The sequence below is a fragment of the Mastomys coucha genome, unplaced genomic scaffold (assembly GCF_008632895.1).
Source record: "Mastomys coucha isolate ucsf_1 unplaced genomic scaffold, UCSF_Mcou_1 pScaffold20, whole genome shotgun sequence".
In the NCBI taxonomy this organism is placed as follows: domain Eukaryota; kingdom Metazoa; phylum Chordata; class Mammalia; order Rodentia; family Muridae; genus Mastomys; species Mastomys coucha.
Genome location: NW_022196903.1, coordinates 141510850 through 141534096, shown reverse-complemented (window position 1 = coordinate 141534096; position 23247 = coordinate 141510850). Strand labels below are relative to the sequence as shown.

At 42.4% G+C, this 23247-nt stretch overlaps 1 protein-coding gene across 3 annotated transcripts in view; it reads right to left on the bottom strand.

Annotated features, from left to right (window-relative positions):
* Ccdc91 (coiled-coil domain containing 91) overlaps window positions 1-23045 on the bottom strand; it is a 168236-nt gene extending 145191 nt beyond the window's left edge. For 2 of the 3 annotated variants that reach the window (XM_031383943.1, XM_031383939.1), the window contains exon 1: window positions 22856-23045. The gene's annotated coding sequence lies outside the window, so the exon portion shown is untranslated. The remainder of the gene's footprint in view (window positions 1-22855) is intronic. The other variant, XM_031383938.1, reaches the window with a different exon arrangement.
* Window positions 23046-23247: the final 202 nt, after the last annotated feature.

The window sequence follows — 23247 nt, the reverse complement described above, 5'->3', positions numbered from 1 at the left end:
CAATTTTACTATCAAAATAATGCAGAAACACTTCATCATAATCCTGCCTTTCTGTCTGCATTTCATCCTGTTTCCTTCTAGCACACAGAAATATATTCAGACTGCACATGCCACTTTAAATTTATTTTACATTCACTGTATTACAAACTACAGTGCTAAGTTTCTAATGACCTAAAAATGGCACTTTCATGGCTCCATTATCAACCAATATTCCATCAATATGCAAATTCAGTTATGTACTAATTTTTAAATATTTAAGATGCATTCATGAATTAGTGGCTTTCTTCCTCTTCTGTTAGGTTATAAATTCCATGTGAACTCCCAGATATAAAGCAATTAACCACAAAAGTATGGATTGCCTAACAGATCATATGACTAAGTTTCCAAAGGAGCTATACTTTGTTAACATATAGAACTTATAAATCCTTTATCGAATGTACCAATGTTCACTTGAACTTTAGAATAGAGTTATGAGCTGGGAACAGAAGAGTTGGATCTCCCCAACCAAGAGCACAAGTGGTCATCCAGTGTCACATGGTCAGCACCAAAAAAATACATATACATAATATTAAACAGACTAAGCAGCTTATATTTAGGGGATGTGTGGGGAAGGTATAAATGTAATAACAACTGATGAAAAAAGAGGTCATGATTTTGAAGCAGAGTTGAGTGGAGAGGGCTATATTAATGGAGGCTTTGAAAGGAGGAAATGGAAGGCAGAAATGTTGTAATTATATTATAACCTCAAAAATAAAATTTAAAAATGGCATACCTATGACTGGGCACTGAGGAGATGGCTCTACTAGTAAGGTGTGTGCTGCACAAGCATGAGGGCCTCAGTGTGGGTCCAGCACCCATGTGTACATACAACCCAAGGGAAAGCACATCCCTTCCTCCTGTGCTGCGGGGCATGGGGGACAGGTGAACTCCTGTAGCTTCCTGCCCAGCTAGTCTAGCCAAACCACCAGCTCCAGGTTCATTGACAACCCAGCCTCAAAACACAAGAGTGATGGATGAATGAGGAAGGCACCCAGTGTCAACCTCTAAACTCACATGCACACATGTATACATACCAACAAATACAGAGAGCTTATATACACTGGTCCACACACTAAATGAACAGGTTTTAAGGCAGTTTTCTTTATGGCTTCAAAACACAGGTCCCTCCTCATAATCACATAGTGTCTGTCTGTCTGTCTGTCTGTCTGTCTGTCTGTCTGTCTCTCCCTCCCCCCACACACACACAGAAATACCAACACCTTCACTCATCTGGATGGTCCAAGCCAATACTCCTCATGCCTATCCTGTCTCTCTCTTGTGTCATTATCACATACACAAACTAGCGTTATCACATACATAAACTAGCTTTATCACTGAAGGGTCTTACTGTAATATACATTTTTCACTGTCTTGCTAATGATAACTAAGAATACATTATGTAGATCTACAATGCAAACATATTCCTTGATAATTCCCCTATTGGCAGACATGAACTGTGTGCTCAGTTATCTGTTAATATAAACAGAAACCCTTCTATACTGAATATGTTTCTATGGGCTCAATTCCAAAGAATGGAAGTGCTAAGTCAACTGGCATATGTATTTTTAATTTTTATAGCTAGTGTCATATCACCTTCCAAAGGGTTTGACTAGTCCACATTTCCAAAAGTAAAATATAAAAATAACCTCCCTCGTCAGTTTCTGCCTCCAGAACATTGCTGTCCCTCCTCTTTCCCCTCCACCCTCTGTCCCAGCAGTTCACACCATTCACTAGTGAGCAGGATGTGTTTACATCTTTTCTTGTTGCTGGACTCTCAGTGCCTTTGCTCTATTTCCTCTACTGCTGCTTTCTTTCTATCAATATACAAGCAACTACGAAACACAACAGATATCAGATCTGTCTTTTCTCCACATCAAAAGTATTTTTGCCATACACTATATTTCTTACTCAAAAGTTAAGCTCAACACAAATATCTTTCTTTACTCACAGCCTGCTCACCAGAGTGGCTAAGGACTCTCACAAGAAACGTACATGTGATTGTGCATTTAGCATATTGTTTTTATTAAGTCTCTCTGTGTGGAAATAATGTGCTATATAAGATACCAATCCAATCTGACTTTCTCCCAAATCTAAAGCTGGTCCAGGCGGAGAGTGAGTGAATGAATGGGTAGGTGGGTAGATGAGTGTGTGTGGGTCTATGTGTGTGGTATGAGTCTGTGTGTGTCTGTGGTATGTGTGTGTGTCTATGTGTAAGTGTGTGTCTGTGTGGTGATTCTCTCAAACTGAGTCTCCACATATATATGTTCCTGCTCTATACAGATGGTATCTGTTTTAAGACTCTTTGTCTGGTCCCCTACTTCACTCTCTTCAAAGCTATGCTGGTTAGATTTTTGTCAGAAAACTCAGGTCATCTAGGAAGACAGAAAAAGAACTGAGACAATGCCTGCATCGGACTACCCTGTCCTCATGCCGTAAGGCATTTTCTTGAGTAATGCTTGATGTGGGAGGGTCCAGTCCATGGTGGTGACACTACCCCAGGGCAGGTTTCCTGGGTTCTCTAACAAAAGTAGCAGAGAAAGCTATGGGGAGGAAGCCAGGGAGTAGCACTCCTCCATGGCCTCTGCTTCAATTCCTGCCTCCATGCTCCTGACCATAAATATTCTAATTTTACATAGCCACTCAGAGAATCTATATTTTATATACTTATATATTTACTTATACATTACATTATTAATACATATAATTTCATATCTTATATAAAATTAAATATAAAAACCTTCCCATAAATGTACCTTTATATTCAGATATAAAATACACAAAATGAGAACAAAGGCAACAGCTAGAAAAATAATTTATTTCTATGAATCATGTAATAGAATAAAAGTACATAAGAAATTTAATGAGTCATTTCCAATAACAATGTTTTACAAGTCACTGGAAATAACCATTCTTTGCCTAGAGAGAAGAATCTCTTTTGGTTATAGTGAAATTCACATCTGAAAGCAATTCCTCTTGGCAGTATCACGGAAGCAGGTGCCAGTACCAATCACAAGAGAGCATTTTCATTACTGTCATATTTACAATATAACCACTGCCATTGTTAATTACATTGTATTGATATTGATTAGTAAAATATATGAATCAATCAAAGTCTCTTGACTTATGTACTTCTAGCATCTGAGTGTGACATCAGCTCCATAAATATCGACAGATGTCAAAAAAATCCTGCATTAACTAGAGATGTAGGTCAGCGAGGAGTGGTTGCTTAGCAACTTTGCGTGCACAATGCCCACAGTTCATCCTCAGACCAGAAAACAAAAAAGGGAAGAAAAGCAAGAAGGTGAAAAGAGGAAGGGAAGAAGAAAGTGAGGAAGGAAGGAGGGAGGGAGGAGGAGGAAGGGAGAAGAGATCAATTCCAACCTGGAATCTAAAAACATCTAAAAGATTTGGGTCCAAAATCCAAAGACTAGACTAGAATAGAAATGTTTTAAGTTGGATACATATTTTCATGACCACCTACTCTACCCCAAAACTGCATAACTAAATTACCAGACCTAAATGTCATACAAACAAGCTTGTACCCACTTTGTAAATGCTTTTAAATTAAGAAGGACAGAGTGTACTCACAAGGTGAGTTTTGCAGACAGATGATGGTGACAATGGAATATCAGCATCTGATACCATGGTATCAACATGATATCTGTGAACTTCAAAATCTGAAACCATCAACTTATACCATGGATATTTTATCACAATCTTTACAGAGAAAGATGGCAGGAAGAGCTGAGCCTTAAGTACCTGGTGTAGGCCTCGGTGAGCTCATGGTCTCCTAGTTCATGGTAAGACTCTGGCATGGAGGAGCATGCCAGAGAGGACCTATGGCAAAGGCCCTCTGTAATGTCAGCTCACAGAGGCCCCTTCCATGTACCCTTCACTATAACAAGATGGAAATGGGATATAAGAATGGAAAATGAACAGAAATGCAGTTTTCTCCCTTCCAAACCTGAAAGGGATCTCTGAGCATACGAGTTTGACAATTAGATCAAATCCTCCTTTAAAACAAAATGAATAAAACAGTGACCTTACTCCCCATATGAACTAGCCTTGTAAATAAATGCCTGAGGGACTGCCACAACTGGCAAAAAACTGTGGCATGAGGTACAACGCCCTGTTGAAGCATCCTCACTCTGGAGACACTGTGATGCCGGGTAGCGTCTCTTACCCACAGGGGATGTGCTAACATTCCTGACTACTCTTCAGAAACTTTTCACCATAGGGGTAACCATAAAGGCAGAAGCATTATGTCAGCAAATTAAAAGGCTTACTGTGCAAGTCCATGCATCCAACTGTCATACAGCCCAAAGTAACCCACACAACATAGGACCCTGGAAGTCATGGAACGAGGGTAAAAAGACAGCCAAGACTCACCATAAAGGAAATAAGAAAAAGAATGTTCTAGGACATGGCAGTGCTTTTTACAAGGCAAGTTTATCACAATTCAACAAGATAGCTTCACCAGGTCAGTGCATTTTATGACTTATTAAAGAGTATGCTAGTACTTGAAAACTAGGGTGTGCAGAAAGGGGAGAACTGCATTAATCTTTTCACACCAGAATTACACACTGAGCAGCTGACTGGGGCAAACACTGGATGGCCACATGGCAACAAAGCATAGGCCACCATGTGGAGCTTGAAGTTTGAAGTTGAATCTTATGTAAACCACAGTGTCTAGAATGACTACAGTGCCTTGTGCTGTTCTCATCCTGAACATCTGTTCAGTTCCTCCCCTCGAAGCCTAAGCAATCTAACTCAGCAAACTCCTCATGTTGAGTGCAAGGCAGTCATGATCTGATAGAGATGCTCAACTCCACTCTTTATTTCCAGTCTAGAAAAACCTCCTCTCTTGGATTTGTGTTTCCAAGAAGATAACTATTAAAAAACTTAAAAGTGTTTTAAACAAAGTCCTTTATTTTAAAAAATCAAAATACTGTGAATTTTAGACTATACCTGTGATTTTGAAAATCTGAAAAGAAATTGCAATAGTTTGGGTGATAGTTTGTATATGCTTGGGCCAGGGAGTGGCTCTATTAGAAGGTGTGACCTTGTTTGAGTAGGTGTGTCACTGTGGGAGTGAGCATTAATACCCTAGTCATAGTTACCTGGAAGTCAGTCTTCTACTAGCAGCCTTCAGATGAAGATGTAGAACTCTCAGCTCTGCCTGCACCATGCCTGCCTAGATTCTACTATGCTCCCACCTTGATGATAATGGACTGAACCTATGAATCTGTAAGCTAGCTCCAATTAAAAGTTGTCCTTTATAGGACTTGCCTTGGTCATGGTATCTGTTCACAACAGTAAAACCCTAAGACAGTTTGTTTCTCAGACCACCAACTCCCCAGGAGTAAGCAGAGGAATTGTTCAAAGCATACAAGACACTTGTGTGGCTGTTCTATTCTCTGGCTCCTATGACAAGCAAAGACACCAGAATAAATTAACAGGTGTGTGTACAATCCAGGCCCCTAGTGGGCCTCAGAGTCTGCAATTTGAGGGAAACATCAGAAAGTTCCTGAGAAGGTGACCCTTCTCAGGTCACCTCAGTGTCAACCCTCAGTGGGGTTTCTAGTTTATTTCCCACTATCCATATATCAGACCCAATAGGCTACACAGAAAAGAGGTGTAAGAACCACTTAGAGGACCAACAGAGCAAATTTACAACAGAACCTCATCCCTAGGACAGCTTTGGAGCCTGTGCTGTAGTGTATCAACACAGAGATCAGCAACTGAACCACACTGGGACATGCGTGGCTCAGCCTTGACCTCAGAATAAGAGGTCCTGCTTCACAGTGCAAGTGGCACTACCACAGCCAGCATGGTAAAAGTGAGTGCACAGCACTGCTCTTTTAAAGATCATGTCCCTTTGCCTGCTGCTGGACATAGAAAAATCAATCTCAAACCAACCAGGAATCTTCCTCCCTGCTGGCCAGCCTCTCACAGTACAGAAGTACTATGCAGGCTGTTGGGGATGGGTGGGGACACACTGACATTCTTACCCAGCAGTCAGATCCTACGTGCTACAAGAAGCCAACTGTGCTTACCAGATGGAACAGTGGCACAATACTTAGGGAAATGGTTGTTTTCTGACTGGGTTTGAGGTCTGCTCTGTAGGAAGGGATTTCAAGTATGGTATTATAAACCTACTCAAAAGCCAAGGAGCATGTGGTGGTCTGAATGAGAACAGCCCCATGGGCTCACATAGTTGAATATTTCAATCCCAGTTGGTGAAACTGTTAGGGAAGGATTAAGAGGTGTGGCCTTGGAGTTCTGGTACTGGGGGTGGACCTCAAGGCTTAAAAAGCCCATGCCAGGCTCAGTCACACTACCAGAGCAGTCATGCTGCTGCCAGAGGATGAGGATGTAAGTTTTCAGCTATTGCTCCAGCACCATGGTTACCTGCAAAAGTCCATGCTTCCTGGCAATGATGGTCCCTCTGAAACTGTGAGGAAGCTCCTAATTAAATGCTTCCTCTCATATAAGTTTCTTGGCTGTGGTACCTCTTCAGATCCACAGTAATTAAGGCAGATGGTAAGGTCAGCTTTGGGGCCTGTGCTGCAGTGTATCAACACAGAGATCAACAACTGAACCACACTGGAACAATCTCTAGAGTAGAACCTGCTATTGCTATTTTGCTAAATTGTCAGATTGTTAAATTGCCTTCTAAACATTCATGGTTATACTCACAGGCCCCAGCCACTTTCATCCTTGGTCAGGGAAGCTTCTTTTTGCAGTGGACATCAGTCAATGGGAAGATGAATAACAGACCAAAGTACTGAGAATAAGATATGGAGTAAGGGTTGAGCCTACATGGGACATCTTTACCATTGCCCCCACCCCCATTCCCAAAACAGCACGCCTCGCACACATACTGTTGGCAGCTGGTATCTACTCCTATGAGAACCTCAGCTGTGATGCTCTGCACACTTATTCAGTGGACAATTTGTTTCTCAGCTGTTGGGATGTAGGAACTGTCCATGAACCGAGGACCTCAACCTTCCTTAGAAACACAATTCAAAACTTCGACTTCCTAAGTTTGTAGGTTGACTTTTTATTTTGTTTCCTGCTTCTCCTTGGCAAAAGTACCTGAACCCCCAGGGTCAGTACAGCAGTGTTCACAGCATCCAGAATATGGAAACAACATAAGTGTGCACCAATGGCAAAGAAGATGTGGGAGTGATGGATGGATGGAAATAGGAGTATTATCACATTGAGTGGTGGATGACAATGAGGCAGTTCAGCACATGAAGGAGCCAAAGCCAAGCTCAATGATCTGAATTCAACCCCTGGAACCCACATGGTGGAAGAAAGAATCAACAATTTCCACAAGTTGTCCTCTGATATCACGGGAAGTCTTCTGTTGTCCTCTGGAGTCAACAAGCAGCAGTAGCTTCACACTGAGAAGGTCATCAGCAAATGTCAGATCACACCATGTCAAGACAGGCCAGGAGCCCGACTTCCCAGGCTCAGTCTTCTCAGGGTGCTACAGTCCCAGGAGCCCGACTTCCCAGGCTCTCAGTCTTTCTGGGCTGCTACAGTCCCATATCTAGTGCACACTGTCCTTTTAGTTTTTTTAAGCTTAATTCCTACTAAAGAGCTGTAAAGAAAGAGAGGAGTAAGGAGGCAAAGTTTTAGCAGGTACACATATGCCCCAGGTAACTAACAGAAAATCCTGGGTCAAAAGTGTTTCAACAACAAATATGGAATCAGCATCTCCTGGAAGAATAAGCATGCCACCGTGCAGGGTTGAGCCTCAGCCCTTTCCTCTGATTCCCTTGAATCTGATCCCACCTGTAGCTACATACAAAAGCCAGAGGCAAAGTCAGAGATGTTTTGAGGCAGTGACCCACCTATCCCTAAACTCACATCTCAAGCAAAGAAGGTATCAGGTATTTCCTACAAGTTGGAACAAGAAACACTTTCTATAGTCCACATAAAGGAGGGCTAGATTCCTGAAGCAGAATCTACTAAGTACAAGAAGAGCTGACACGAAACATGAAGTAACAGCAGCCAACACAGACCCCTTGTCTGCTATTTTCACAGCTTGAGAACCTTTACAAATTACATTCAAGAGGTTGAATGAAACAAAGGCCACAAAATTTTCTTTTTCAGAAACCAAAGGATAACCTTAGAGGCTATTAGCACTGGTCTGTAAGTCTAGTAAGGTGGGCTGGACTCCTCCACTTGCTCTCATCTATGTCACAGAAATGAAATGCATCTGGGTGTTTCTACATTTACTTATACCATTTATACTCTCTAGCCTTGTTTTCATAGTGACAGGATGGTGAGCGGTAGGAAGAGCACTGGCCATGGAATGGAGGCTTGGGGCTTCAGCTCCAGCTCTCCCTCCCGTAAAGTATTGTCGCTGCAGCTGTCCCATAGTCATCCACAACTCAAGCTTCCTCTCAGTTGAGGATCTTATTTCTGGCTAACTCCTAATTAGAAATAATGCACATTAGTTAACTGGAGATTTATGGAGACTATTTAAAGCAGTAACTCTGGGCAAGCCAAGCCCCCAAAACTCTTCCCAGATTATGGTGACACATGAAGCTTTTTCCTGCAGAACTCAGTTTCACAAAACTTTCGCTGTGGCCAGAAATGTAAATAGCATGATGTTAAAACTTCTAAAATAACTGAAGAATTTAATTCAATTTCTCTTTAAGCCCATATTCATTATTGAAATGCTGCAACGTACCTACACGCACAGACCCTCTCTGTTGGACAGAGGAATGGAAAATGCCAGGAACTGAACCGCTCTGCAACTCAATTAAACAGGCGATCTCTAACCACGAAGCCCAACCAAGGAAGACGACGATGGAAAGGAACAGCAAAAAGCTGGGACTCAAGTCACAACCAGAAATGGAAATCTCTATAGTGTGAGCAATGGGGGTGTCTTCCCAAGCCAGCCTACAGGTCTAGAGAATTAAATCTCCATGTCTTGCTGAATTCCTCTTAATGGTTGTTGACTTAGGCAAAATGCATAGAAGTAATTTCCACAACCAGGCTGTTGACAGTGAGAACAGGAGGAATGTGGGATGGACAGACTTTGGCAGAGCAGTCACAAAACCCTCTGGGATGACACTGGATAAAGCACAGTGGCTTTAGCAACCATGTTTTGACCTGGAGTTGGTTCTTCTCAAAATTATTAATAATGAAAAATACTTACACAGGATACAAAGATTGCCAGGAAAAAAAAAATGCACTCCTTTGAAAAAAGTTTTTAAAACAACAAGCTACCCACAAAAACCACATGGACAAAAAATGAAAAAAACCTGGTCACTGATCTGAGGAGTGTGCAAGCTCCCCGCAAAACAAAACAACTGCAGCTGGGACTATTCCTCACACTAGCAGATCCTGTGCTGAAACACCTGACAGGCAGTTCCCAAGAAGCAGACCAAGTATACTCATCGTAGGTGAGCGGTTCAAGACAAGTGATTTCTACAATGAGAACTTCAAGTTTCAAGGGGCTACCTGTTTCTACAAACTCGACTTCCATCCACAGTGGGATGGACAGAAAATATGGCCCTTGGACAAAGTGAAGTCCATTCAACTGCACAGAGTGAGTCATGGACGCAGATACTGTCAGTTCAGAAAGACAGACAAGGCGTCTCATCTTCCCTGTAGACTCTAGACTAGAAATTGCACGCATACATACAATGCATACTGTGTATGTGTACATGAAATTATCTGAAGGAAGGAGAGAGTGAGGAGGTAATGGAATGCATGCGAGAGGCAAGCAGAAGGTGGAAGGGGAAGAAAGGCAACTAGCAAAAGTAGGGAGGAGGATAAGAGGGAAGTGAGGGAGGGTTCAAACAGTGTGTGTGTGTGTGTGTGTGTGTGTGTGTGTGTGTGTGTGTGTGTGTATGCACGTGCACACACACATGTACACTGCCCTGGAGCAAAAGGAAGGGATATGTTCACGTCCATAGGGAAGATGGAGGCCAAGCCTTGTGGCACTGAACTGATACTTGTGTACTAGTGCCATTCCTGAAGATCTGTCAGGCAATGCAGACCTGCCACTCTCCCTTAGACCTAAAGAGCTCTGCCAATCAACCAGCAACTTCAGCAAGTCTTCAGCAGTCATCGCCACAGGTGCTGAGAGACCCACTCAGCCACCCACACCTGAGATAATCTTTTCTTGCTGTGAGAATCACAACCACAACTCCAATACAAAAAGCCCACAGGAAATGTGCTCCATACCTTTAAGAAAGAAAAATAGAGATGTGGAAGAGCTGAAAGGTTTACATGAAACTGTCTGGGAACTGAAGCAAAGCCCCACGGTGGGACTGACATCAGACAGAGGCACATCATGAAGAGATAATCAGCAACAGTGACTACTCGGTAATATGGAGAAAATACACCGTGAGCACAGAGCAAATTCAAGTAGCCTGAAGTATGTGTGACTGAGGGCCTTTCCAAAAATGCAAAAATACAGAATGAAAAAATCCAAGAAATGCAAGATCCAAAAGGCTAGAGACTGCAACATAAACACAAAATAGTGCAGTGTGTATCACAGACTAAATATACACCATAGGACATTTCTAAAAATCGAGAAAAGGGATATATTACATACCAGAGAATTAAAGTAGGAATAAAAGCAGACTTCTTACCAAAACCCTCGTAAGCCAAAAGCCAATGCAAAGGTGATATGCTCCCATGTGGTGGTTCATCTTGAGTCGGCTGAGTTGGGAAACGCCAAGATTACTAATGCACTGCTAAGATAGGGGAGCCACACCCTGGCTCACAAGTACAGGCATTTGTTCTTTGGTTCCTATCCATCAAGAGGCACTCCACGATGAGTTCCTGCCACTGCGACCACATGCCTCACCTGACTCCCACAGCAATGGTGCACACCACACACACACTGAAACCAGCCAGAACAGAACCTTCCTCCCCCAGCTGCTCTCTGGGTATTTGTCACAGTGACTGAGGCCCACTAATAATTAGGGGCTGGGAGGATAAATGGCAGTGTAGAATTCTTGAGGGAAATATCTTCAATCAGACAAACAAAATGGGAAGAATTATCCACCACAAGATCTGCACTTAGCATACAGACATTTCTCCAGAAAGAGGAAAAGTAAAACCAGAAATGCCGCCCTCACAAACAGAACTCACAGAACTAGGAATGCCAGCACTGGCAAACATGAACATTTTAGATGTAACTGGATTTATAGGGAAAAAGTAAAAATGCACTATTGACTCACAGAATATAATGTTTAAAGATTACAGAACAGCACCAATGCCACAAAAAGATGAAATGACAGTATTTTAGAAAGTAATTTTACTATATGTTAAACATAGACAGTATAGGTTTAAATGCATACTTTAGACTCTTTTGTCAGTTAAATAATAATTAGCAAAGATCTAAGTCAGCCAGACCACCACAGGCGTAAGATGAAATTATTTTTTTAAACTTTTATTGCATGATTTCAATTTATCTGAATTTGTTAACATTTAAGAACATATTTTAAGTAAATAGAATTAAATCACATTCTTGTTTCCCTTTTGTACCCCCACTACTCCCAGAGACCCCCCCTTCAATACTTACAAAAATAAAATGAAATTATTGAGGAAGAAAATAAAAACACAAACCCACTCTAAGTCAGGAAACAATGCAGAATGGCAAACAAAAGAGCAACTAGTAAACTGATATTTGAATTCAACCAGGGTGCTAACTGCATGGAATACAAACAGTCTGAACACCTGAATTTGATGTGGTGCTGCATGCACTTAACACGGTCAGCATTTTATAAAAGAAAGGGGAATGAGATTAAAAGCTAAAGAGGTAACACCAGGCAAGCACTCCTCAAGAGAAAGATGCGGTAGTACACAAGTATTAGATTAATTAGACTTTAGGTTGAAGAACGTTACTGGAAAGAGGTTAATCAGGAAGACAATATCAACATCAACTTCTGTGCACCTAACAACACACTTCAGAACACATAAAACACTGAGAGGCAGAGATGACAAGATGTGTAAGTCAGCAGCCATAAGTAGAGGTAAATACTTAATAGTCAACTAAACATGAAGGGAAAATATTTACAAAAAAATATCAACAATATTATAAATACCTTGATATAATCTACATTCCTTCAGAGTAGGCTCTACCCAACAAGGTCAGATTAGGCCTTCAAATACATACAGTGTTCAAAGCCAAGATGATATTCTGAGCCACACAAGTCTCAATTTGATTTAGAAAGCTGACATCATACAAAAAGTCCTTACTACCCACAGCCAGGATACATTAAAAATCAATAAAGATGGAATCTGGCAAGTTCTCAAGTAACTTAAAATAAAGAACATAACATATTTCTGTGTAACTTGTAAATGTAAGGAAGGAGATTCTGCAGTGAACAAACTAAAATGGAAGAGTAAGTTGTAGATGGCGAGTAGTGGACTGCTTTGAAGCAAAATACTAGTATACTAATGCTGTGTGCTTTACTTGGAAGATAATAAAGGATCCAATGAACCATCTGAGAACTCTACTCATGAAGTATGAGAATGCAGAACAAACTAAACCCAGAAGTCAGAGACTCTAGACAAGGAAAAGGGAGATGGGCGGGGAGGAGAGAAACAGACAGAAAGACAGAGAATGACTACAGAGATTGTCTCACATGAACGAGAGATCTGAGAAGTCCTTGGATTTGTAGTCAGAACACTAAAGACCAGGGAGAGATGTAGTACAGGCCTGACAGTCAGTATGATTCTGAGTCCAAGGCACTGTTGTGCCTTCTGGTAGCAATGTTCCTCTCTCTGGAACTCAGACCCCTAGATCAGTAAGGAAAAGATTATTGGAACAGGAAACAGAAGCCTTCCTAAAGTCACTAAAATAATAGCCAAGCTCATTTCCATTTTTAATTCTTGGATCCTGTGAATACTCACAAGGGGAGGAACAGTACCACACACTACTTACTGACAGAAAGTAGAGGCGGATTCCTGGGGAATTCTGCTTGGGCCCTTCAGGGTGCAACTACCAACCCGGTATTGTAACTGAGTCTTCAACAGACCATGCTAACATTCTACCAAGCCATCTGACTTTAAATGCCATGGAAAATGGTAATGTCAGTGAACCCATAAGCTTGGGGCCACTGCCATACTCCTGTAGTCTTGAGTTCCTTGACCAGATTTATCATGAAACAGGTTCAATGACCGGAAGCAAATCTTGTGTAGAACATTAAGAAGTGGTTCAGGAATTCTGTGACACATAGGCAGTAGTTTCCACAAAACTGCATATAGGAAGGAACATGCATGTCAACATCCTCCTGATAAGAACAAAAGTCTGCCCTTTCCATTAACACAGGTGGACCAATAGAATCAACCTGCCACTGGGGAGCTGGCTGATCATCCTAGGGAATGGCACTATATCAGCACCTTCATATCAGTGGATCCTGCTGGCAAACTGTACATTAAGAAGTGGCCACATGCAAATCAGCCTTAATGAGTACAAATCCACAGTGCTCCTTAGTGAGTGGAAATCCATAGGGCTAAAACATCCCTAGCAGCCATCTCTTTTAAGGATGACTGAGTTAGCCAGAAGCCACTGAAGCACTGTGGGTACAGAGGAGGGGGTGGGCTCATACCACGTATAGATCCTCCCCTAAAAGGAGGGCAGACCAGAAAACAGGCTGTCCTGCCACATAACCACTAATCCCCTCTGCTGACATCACCCCCTTGTGAACAAGAACATGGGGCACAAATATCTTGAGGATGTTTTGCCCATTCAGACATGTCTGTTCATATACGTCTGTCCCAGGCTCCTTTCATCAGTTTTCTAATCCTGTTCTCCATATACTACAGACCACCTAGCCAAACACTGGCCACAACTCATAAATCAGTGTGTAAACACATACCAGCACTTTTCCTTCAAGGCAAAGTGAGTAACTAGCACACCCCACAGTTCTGCTTCTGGGACCACTACCCAGAAGTGTCCAAAAGACGCTATGTGCTACAGATAACCTTATTGGGGCAGTGCCTGAATATTACACATACCAGGCCTTAGTTTTTATTTCCTTTGTCAAAGGATGTTAGAAAACTTCCCATAAGGCTGTAGATGCAAGCATCAGGGAGCCAGTACAGCAAAGTGGGGGCGGGGGGATTTGGAGCACTTCCTGGAACATACTTGCACCTGGATGGTCTGATCACAAGTACACGGTGTGTGTGTGTGTGTGTGTGTGTGTGTGTCCCCTGACACAAGAGAGCTGAGGAGGACCTGGTGGCAATCGCTGGTCATACAGCCTCAGGTCCTTAGTAATGATGCTCATCTAGTGCCTCTTGAAGTGAGATGCTGCTTTGGATGTACGTTCTTCTCTGGGGCTTTATCAACGCAAAGCTCAGTCGTCTGGTCTAAACAATTAGTGACTTCCACAGATTAAGAGTCCAAAACAGGACTCTGCCAACTACTGCACTTAAGCATTCTAAAACTGGAGAGATAAACACAGGATGAGTTCGGTGAGCCATGAGCTCCATTAGAAACAACTAGAGTCAAACATAAAGACATTTTGAGTCTCAAACTATCAGAGTCCAGTAGTTCCCCACAGGTATAATTATGAGCTTATATAGTGCACAGCTTCCCTTACAAGGCTAGGGGTGAAACTGAAAGTATAAATTTTGACAGCTGTATAAAGGATATGTCTAACTGGAACCCCGCCTACCTCTCATTTGTGAGTTTAGCTTTGCAAGTTGCTCAGGTCTGGAACTGATGGAGGCCTGTGACATACTATCTTTTATCATTCTGCCTTAGATTTTATCTTACCCTAACCTTTCTGCTTATGAAGATCAATTCTTAGTTTCACTTATGGGAACACAATAATCAATAAGCCCTAGGTTTGCAGAAGCCAGGCTGGTCTGTTTGGTTCTGCTGCATATCCTGGTAACTCTGCCCATCTCATCCTTAGAAACTGAGTGCTTGGGTTCAGTTTCCCCAATTCAGTGGCTGCAATTCCCACTGTAAGTTCTGCCCTTCGAGTACAGAACCCAGAGTTCTTCCAGGATGCCAGGGCTCCTCTAAAGATGTATCCCAGCAATTTTGGTAAGTAAGTCTCTTCTTAAGGAAGAATCTCATGTAGCCCAGGCTGGCCTTTAACTCCCTCTATAGCCTAGGATGGCTGAACTTTTGATCCTCCTAGCACTGAGAGACAGGTATGCTCTACCACTCCCAACCTCAGTGAGTAACCTTAAATGGCACACAAGCTCACTTTCCAGTCTCCCTAAGCCTACAGATCCCAACTTGGCCACCAGATCATACAGGTCCAGCATTCCCAACCTGCTCTCTCAACTGCACTTAGGACCATGTTTGGGATGAAGTACCATAATTTTTCATAAGTCCCCAAACTGAAGAACTGCAAAATACTGGTTTAATGTAGCCACATCAATGAATTCAGTCTGACCTAACTTTCTTTCCACTGTCAGGTTATACCATGGCTATTGATTCCATCGTGCATGCCTACGATTTCTGTGTCAATGATGAAATTCACACAATTCTTTCAGAACACAGCATGTCCTCACAGGGAATGCTTTATGTTTCACCTTCATGGGCTGACTGAGGCTTCTAGCCAACCACCTATAGAAATAGAGTGAGTAGCAGGCATGCCTATTGTGGTTCCCTTAAGGGTACACAAACTAATTTCTCAGGAAGGACATGGAGTGGTCATTCATCTCAATTCAGAGTATGTTCCTATCCCGCATCAGGGCTTTGTCCTATCTCCTGGTTCCAACTTTCAGATGTTGTCAAATATATTTGGGGTAGTGTGCCCCTAGATGACAATCCAACTGCCCAGACCCCATTCCTTCACAATCAGTACTCTTACTTAAACTTAAACTTCTCTCACCTTCCTGACTATGATGTCCTGGAAGATCCGAGGGAGCAGCACTAAGAACCAAACCCTAAGTGAACATGCCACAAACCCTGCGGATTTCAACTACACATCTCCACACATCTTCAGTTTCCGGCTTTTGAATTTTCAGACTGAGAATTCTCAGACCCTACTTTATGCACCTATCAAAGGTCTGACCTGCTAATAGTGTCTCTTTAAAAGAAAACAGACTTGTTCACCAAGAGAAACACATAAAGTACTTGCCTGCTCACATTTTTCCAAGATGATATAAAACTTACTCTAACCACTAATTTTCATTTCCCTTGAATTAAAAATACCAGAATCCTCAGCACATACTTTTCATGTGATTCTGACCTTAACATGAATCACCTATAATTTTTTTACCTCCACACCTAGTAATTGAGCACCAATTCTAATAAAGCTTCTATCATATATAAACTAAACTAATCCAGTAAAACACAATTCTCTCATATGTTACATTAAAAAGTCCTTTTCAGAAACACACCTTCATGCCTTAACTCTGACAACTCAAAATCCAAAAGCAGTAGCTGGGCGTGGTCTTCATCATCACCTTGGTGAACCAAGCTTTCCCACAGGGAAGCCAGGTGCTCCCATAGAGCTGTTCATGTGCTATAAGGTCAGCAGTGTCCTATAGGAGTGCCAGCTGGCCCTGCTTCTCTACTGAGTCAATTGATGTAATTAAATGTAAGCAATGTTACTTCCTGGGAGACAGGAATGACACTCATTTTTATTTGCTCGAGTTCCTGCCCTTGTGTATAAATTCCTTAAATTGTGTGTAAATCTTTAGTTGGTATTTTATATTTTATACTGGACCTTAAATAACTATACCAGCCAAAAGAGGAGCACTGCCATAGTAACCAACAAGTGAAAACCTAGCCCCAAACTACACATGACTGAAGGAACCAGAAGGACACACCCTGGGCCTACCTAACAAGGATGTGGAACTCTCAGCCTGCATGGCCCTACTTCCCAGGAGCTCTGTAAATAAGGAAAAGAATATGAGCACAGGTCAATGTGAAATGAAAGCCTATCTTTTTATTACATCTGCAAACCATTCGGTCTTCCTCAGTTATAAAGACGATACAGACTAAACCACACAAAAGGTCACAGACAAGCACACTGGACACAGCCATCATATCAAGGGTCTATAGACAGGAATTCCTTCTGCAACAATATACCTGTATATGCTCAATTATGACACTCAGATACTATTATAACACAGTAACATTCTATCAAATTGGAAAAAAATCAGTTACCTCCAGCAACTAAAACATGAAAATATACAATAACACATCTAGATATTTTCACCCAACCAAGGGAGAAATGGGCTCTGGCTGTCTTTACTAGGGAATTCCTTATGCAGAAAACTCAATTTCCCTTAACCAATATGTTCAGGCATAGGAAACAATTCAATAAATGGCTTGTTTTGTTTTCAACTTTCCCTTTGAGCAAAATGACTGGCAATCCCGCTGTAATTCACAAACCTAAAACTGTAGTAACAACTGTGTAAGCAAACATGCCTACACAGAAACAGTGTCACATACCAGTTACTGACAGTCTTGAAGAGGACAGTGTTTCTTACAGTAAGCAACACTGCTTCCCCACCTCCCCACTGGCAACACTCGTGACGTGGACACAGAGTTTATGACAGCGAACAGTGTGTCTGCCCCACCTCACCAGATCTACTTCCTACTCCACTTGAGTCTTTCCACATTTAGAGACCCCTCACTGCTCTGCAGCACCCTGCTAAGGAGGGAGCTGATTCCAGGCTTTAGCACAACTGCCAGTCAACAATTTCATGACTCGGCACCAATCCAAGGCTTGCAATAACCCAGAAAGTTTATGTCCAAAATACACCACTGACAGTCAGAACACGGGCTCTGACACTGTGGGTCCTCCTTCCCTCACGCTGTTCTCCCCAGCACTCATGACCTGAGAAAACAGCTGGAATCCAGCAGCCTGGGATGCACCCAGGAACTCTTCCAAAGGCTCATTCTCAGAAGCTGCCATTCTTGACCTGCCCAGCTGCTCCCTAGAAATGCTGCTCCTGTGCTCACCTGCATTTGATCTCACTCAGGTTGCCAAGACAGTAACCTTTCCCTAGAATGGCCTCTGTCGAAAACAACCAGGGCCACCTTTTTAAAACCCAGCAGCCAGAGGTGGTAGTGACAGCTACATGCACACATACCTATCTAACATTACATGCACACATACCTAGCTAATACATACATGCACACATACCTAGCTAGCATATAAAGGTTAGAACTGGAAGAGTAGCATGCCTACAAATTATTCTTAAAAGATCTAACACTTTTCGGGAAAACCTAAAAGGCCAAGTATGTTCATAAAACTGTATGCTTGCTCCAAGTCTTGTGTGCATGTGCACTCTAGATAAAGACCTGAGACTTAGCCACTGGCTCTGCACAAGTGGCAAACGAAGACTAAGGCAGTTACAGTCTGCTCACATGAGCATTGCAACCCTGCGCCATCACTCAGAGATCCTTGGCAAAGATTAGATGCATTAGCTCTGCGCATCAATGGAAATAATTGTGTGTGGCTGGTAATCTAAACAGACTTCAGTGGCTGCACATGAAGACACAGAGCTTCCATGATATATCAAGAACAAGACCATTATACAAACAAACAGCAACAAGACCAAATCCCAAGAAAGAGAAATGAGCAAACACTCAGAGAGAGCACATAATATATTTTTACATGTCAAGTTTTCAAAAAAAAAAAAAAAGCTGAGACAAACAATAATCAACAAAGAGTAGAGTGTGTACAAGTAGATGGAGGGGGAGCAATCAGCAAAAGGACACACCCTGGATTTACTAGAGAATGCCATTAAAACTGGCAACTTGAACATTTTATAGATGCACTATCAAAAAACTCATGGAAATTACATTTTAATAAAGGAGGAAAACAGACTTGAATTTATTTACAATTTACAATTGTACTAACAATGATTTATAACTGAGTGAGTGATTTATAATTGAGGGAATGACAATGATTTATAATTGTACTGACAATGAAATGTGTGTAGAGAATGACATTGCAGCCAAGATACAAAATCGCCCTGGTGATTAAATTACTCAAAATGCAAGACTTCAAAAGAGATTAAAATATAAAGTATTTATAATTTTGCTTAATAAACTTCACAATGAAAAACAATATTGAAAGCACCAAAATGAAAGCAGCAGCCTTCTCAGAATAACAGTAGGGTAATTTTCTACCATAACTAAATAATGATTTCTACAAAGAGACAAAGCAACAACCATTTGTGATTGAACTGTAAAAGTTCTAAACAATCCAGGAGCCAAAGATAATTTCCTCAATCTAATCAAAATGATAAAAAAAAAAAAAAAAAAAAAAAAAAAAAAAAAAAAAAAAAAAAAAAAAAAACTACATGCTTTCTTTAAAGAAAATTACAAATGTCTCTGGAGACTTCTTATTCAGCATAACTAGAAGTCTTAGCAGTGCGATGAGACAATGAAATGCAAACAGTTGGGAACTATAAGATGAAACAGCCTCTATGGATGGAATACATGACTACATACACAATCCCAAGGAGTCTGTAAAAGCCACATGTGCTAACAAGTGAGTTGAACAACACTGTAGGGTTCAAGAACATGTAAACATCAATAGTGATAATAATAACTAGCAATAACAGTACAATAACTAGAAATGAACATGTGCATGGATACCATTTACAGTTGCACCAAATGAGCACACATACAAATGAAACAAAACAGGAGTAAAATTCTTATGCTGAAAGATGAAAAACATTAAGAAAAACCTAAATCCTGCATTAACAGGATCACCTAGCAGATTAAAGACTAAGATGCCAATCTCCCCAAAGGGATGTATAACTTTAATGTACTCCTAACCAAATCCCTACAGTAGAGAAAGTAGGCTGCCTCTAAGAGTTATACAGGAAGAAAAGGGCTACAACATTTGAAACAATTTGAAAAGTAACCAAGCTGGAGAATGAAGCCTTCTGACGTTAAGACACTCTATAAAACTACATTGCAGAGTGGTTTGGACCAAAGGAGAGATGCTCAGGATGATGGAACAGAAGAAAGTCCCAGAAAGAGACAGAGCCGCAAATACACAGTGAATTGCCTTCTCACAAAGTGCCAACGAGAATCCTGCTGAAGGACAGTAAGAAAGGCTCCCTTAAATGCAGCCAAACGCATGCATCTGTAAAGTAAAGGCGCAGAGAAAGCCACATAAAGGAAGAATAACTGACAGCATATCGTACCTAAGTATAATACCTAAAACTAGAAAAGGTCTAGAGAAAAACAGAAATTCTTTGCAAACTTGGACAGTGTACAAATTAATTTAAAAAAAAAAGAAAAAGAAAAAGAACTGATTCAATGGATTTCATCAAAATTGAAGTGTCACTCACACCTTTCACATGTCAGGAAAAGGAGCAAATGACAGACTCAAAAGAAAACACTTGTGGACATGCACACACATTGCACATATATACACTTTACATAGATATAAATTTACATATATACATATATACACAAACACACACTAAAGTTTGTGCCTAGATTGTATAAGACTTTTAATTAGACAATAAAAACTCACAAAACACTTTGGAGAGATGACTCTTGAAAGAACATACAGACAGCAAACAGCAGCACAGGAAAATGTCTCACACGTTAGTTAACTAGAATCTCAAATAAAATCATCTGTGAGAGCCAGGCATGGAGGCACACAGCTATAATCCCAGCCTCAGGAGGTGATGGCAGGATAATCAGGAGTTCAAGGCTAGCTTCAGCTACAGAGCCAGCTGAAGCTGCCACCTGGTCCAGCATCCTACTTCTCATCACTGAATCAAAGAAAATGAGAACTAATCTCTCTAAAGACTTAAATATGATTGTTCCCCAAAAATGCATTTTTGTAACAGCTTCATCCCAAAATAGAAAACTCAGAAACTACCTAAATGTCCACCAACTAGTAAGTGAGCACACTGTGGTCTACGCAGACAGAAGTACCACGTCCCCTTTATAAAGAGACACCAAAAGGATGAACTAGGATGAAAGGATGAAAGGATGAAAGCATTCTGGAGAAAAAAAAGGTAGGAACAAGGGGCTACAAAGCATCTTTCCACTTACACAACTCCAGAGATGAAAAATCAGACAGAGGATGAATCTGTAGCCATCCTAGGTGATCCCAATGGGCAAACTGTGGTGATGTTATATAACCAGGCATACTTGTCAGAGTGCACACAAAGACATACTGAATTCGTTTGTGGAAGGTTTACCCTGAATTAAACTGAAAGAAATGTCCTTCAGAAAAATGTGCATCAACTCTAGTTCAAATAAACTAAACCCAAGTTACTGGAAACAGAATAAAGGAGACACAACCAGAATCGGAACCCTAAAATGTAACATGCACATGAATAGAGTGGCCTTTCAAATGTTTACATTTTACAGGAAATGACAAAATTTAATGATAAGTTATACAGAACCCGTAGCCAGTGGGGCATTGTGATTGTGAACCTTAGAACTTAAACACTTTTCCTCCTTTTTCATTAACAGAAAGATCTCACCACCTTAACTGATTCCCACTTGGCTTGTGTCATACAGAGATTCCCTTCAAAGTTTCCTTTATTAATAAAAATTCTATATTCTTTACGTATCTGATAGTACCTGTTCAATAAAGTGTCCCATTAAGCAAAGTCCTGTCCATTCAAGCTTGAGACAAGCTAATTAATGGCAGGCTCTTTTACACACACACACACACACACACACACTGAGAGAGGGGGGAGAACAAAAGATGTTTCTCTGGGTGATTTTCTTAACAGTTTTCTTTTTTTGTGAAGTATTATGATGATTAATATTTTTCTTAAAAACTCAAAAGTCCTGGACTTTCTCATTTTATGTTTTTCCTTTTGGAGTATGATGTTGCTAGGCAACCAGTTCACATTTCCCAGTCCATTGAAATGCCTCCTAGCCATCCTAGGGAACACCAAACTTCCTCACCCCTCACCAGGCAATTCTCCACACACTAACACCACACAGGGGTACCAAGAAGGTGTAGCGGACCTAGCATCTTCCCTGAGCCATTTATCCCAACAAGTGAGGAACAGATAACCCCCAAAGCAACAGAAGGCAGAGAAGACTACAAGGGCACTTCTCCTCGGTTGCTGTCGCCCTTTCCTGTGAGTACTCTGCAGGCTTTTGCCTTAAATCCTGAGGCGACTGTTGGCCCACCCTGTGACAAGATGGCAATCCTTCAACCACGCAGCATGCAAACATGTTCCATAGACATCCATCGAGCGGGCGGTTTAAGGATTAGGGGCGGACGACGTGTCAATGTCTGCACAGTGGAGGGAGAAGTCGGAATTCGTGGGCGGCCACTGAGGGACCTCAGCTGAGCCCAAAGCCTTCACTTCCCCAGAGCCGAGGGCCAAAATCACGGAGGCCTCACCAGCCCAGAGCCGCCAGAGCAGCTGACAACTCTTGTGCAAAGCTCCCTCCGGCGGAGGCAGCCCCGCAGACGCGGCATCCTGGGGGCGGGGAAAGGTGTGTGACAGACAGAGGCCACGCGCTCCGCCAGGTGCTCGTCCCGGGGTGAGAACCCGAGACGCCACTGTGGGTGTGTCCTGTGAACAGCTCTCCAGGAGAACTCCTTGCGCACACAGAGCGCGTTCCCAGAGTCTGAGACCGGAAGGGGTGCGCCGCTCGGCGCCGGTGGGAACCGCGGCAGGGTCAGTACTTCCGTTCCGCCGGGGCAACTGCGGCGCGGCCAACGAGCGAACTTCCTATGGCTCTCCATACGGGACCACGCAAGTGCAGGTCCCCGCGGGCGAGGGCGGGAGCGGGGTGCCTCCCCGACCCAGGTACGACGAGTCGCCCGGCCGAGGCCTCGCGGTAGCTTGGCCACGTTCCCACCCGCGGCCGAGACCCGGACCCTGACGGCGAGCACCCGATTACCTGCTCCCGCCGCCGCCGCAGTGCTCCCCGCGCTGTTGCGCGTCACACCCGGCTCTCAGACACTTGCTCCGGGACACCGGCTACGCAACCACCCCCCTCCCGGTGACTGCGGGCCCAGGAACCCTCGTTGGGGCAGCCCACGCGCCACCCGGCGTCCAGGACCTCCTCACCGGAAGTTGGTTTCTACCTAGGCCCGCCCAGGCCTGCGCGCGGCGCTCCAGTCATCCGCGGGCTCATCACATGACCCCAAGAGGAGGCCCGCTGAGCCTCATCTGAAGAGAGACCTGACCTGTGAAATGGATTGACCTGATATACACTGGCCTGACCATCCTCAAAAACTGCATCATGCCTTATCTTTTGTCCTGAGCCAAAACAAACTATCCAACAGATAT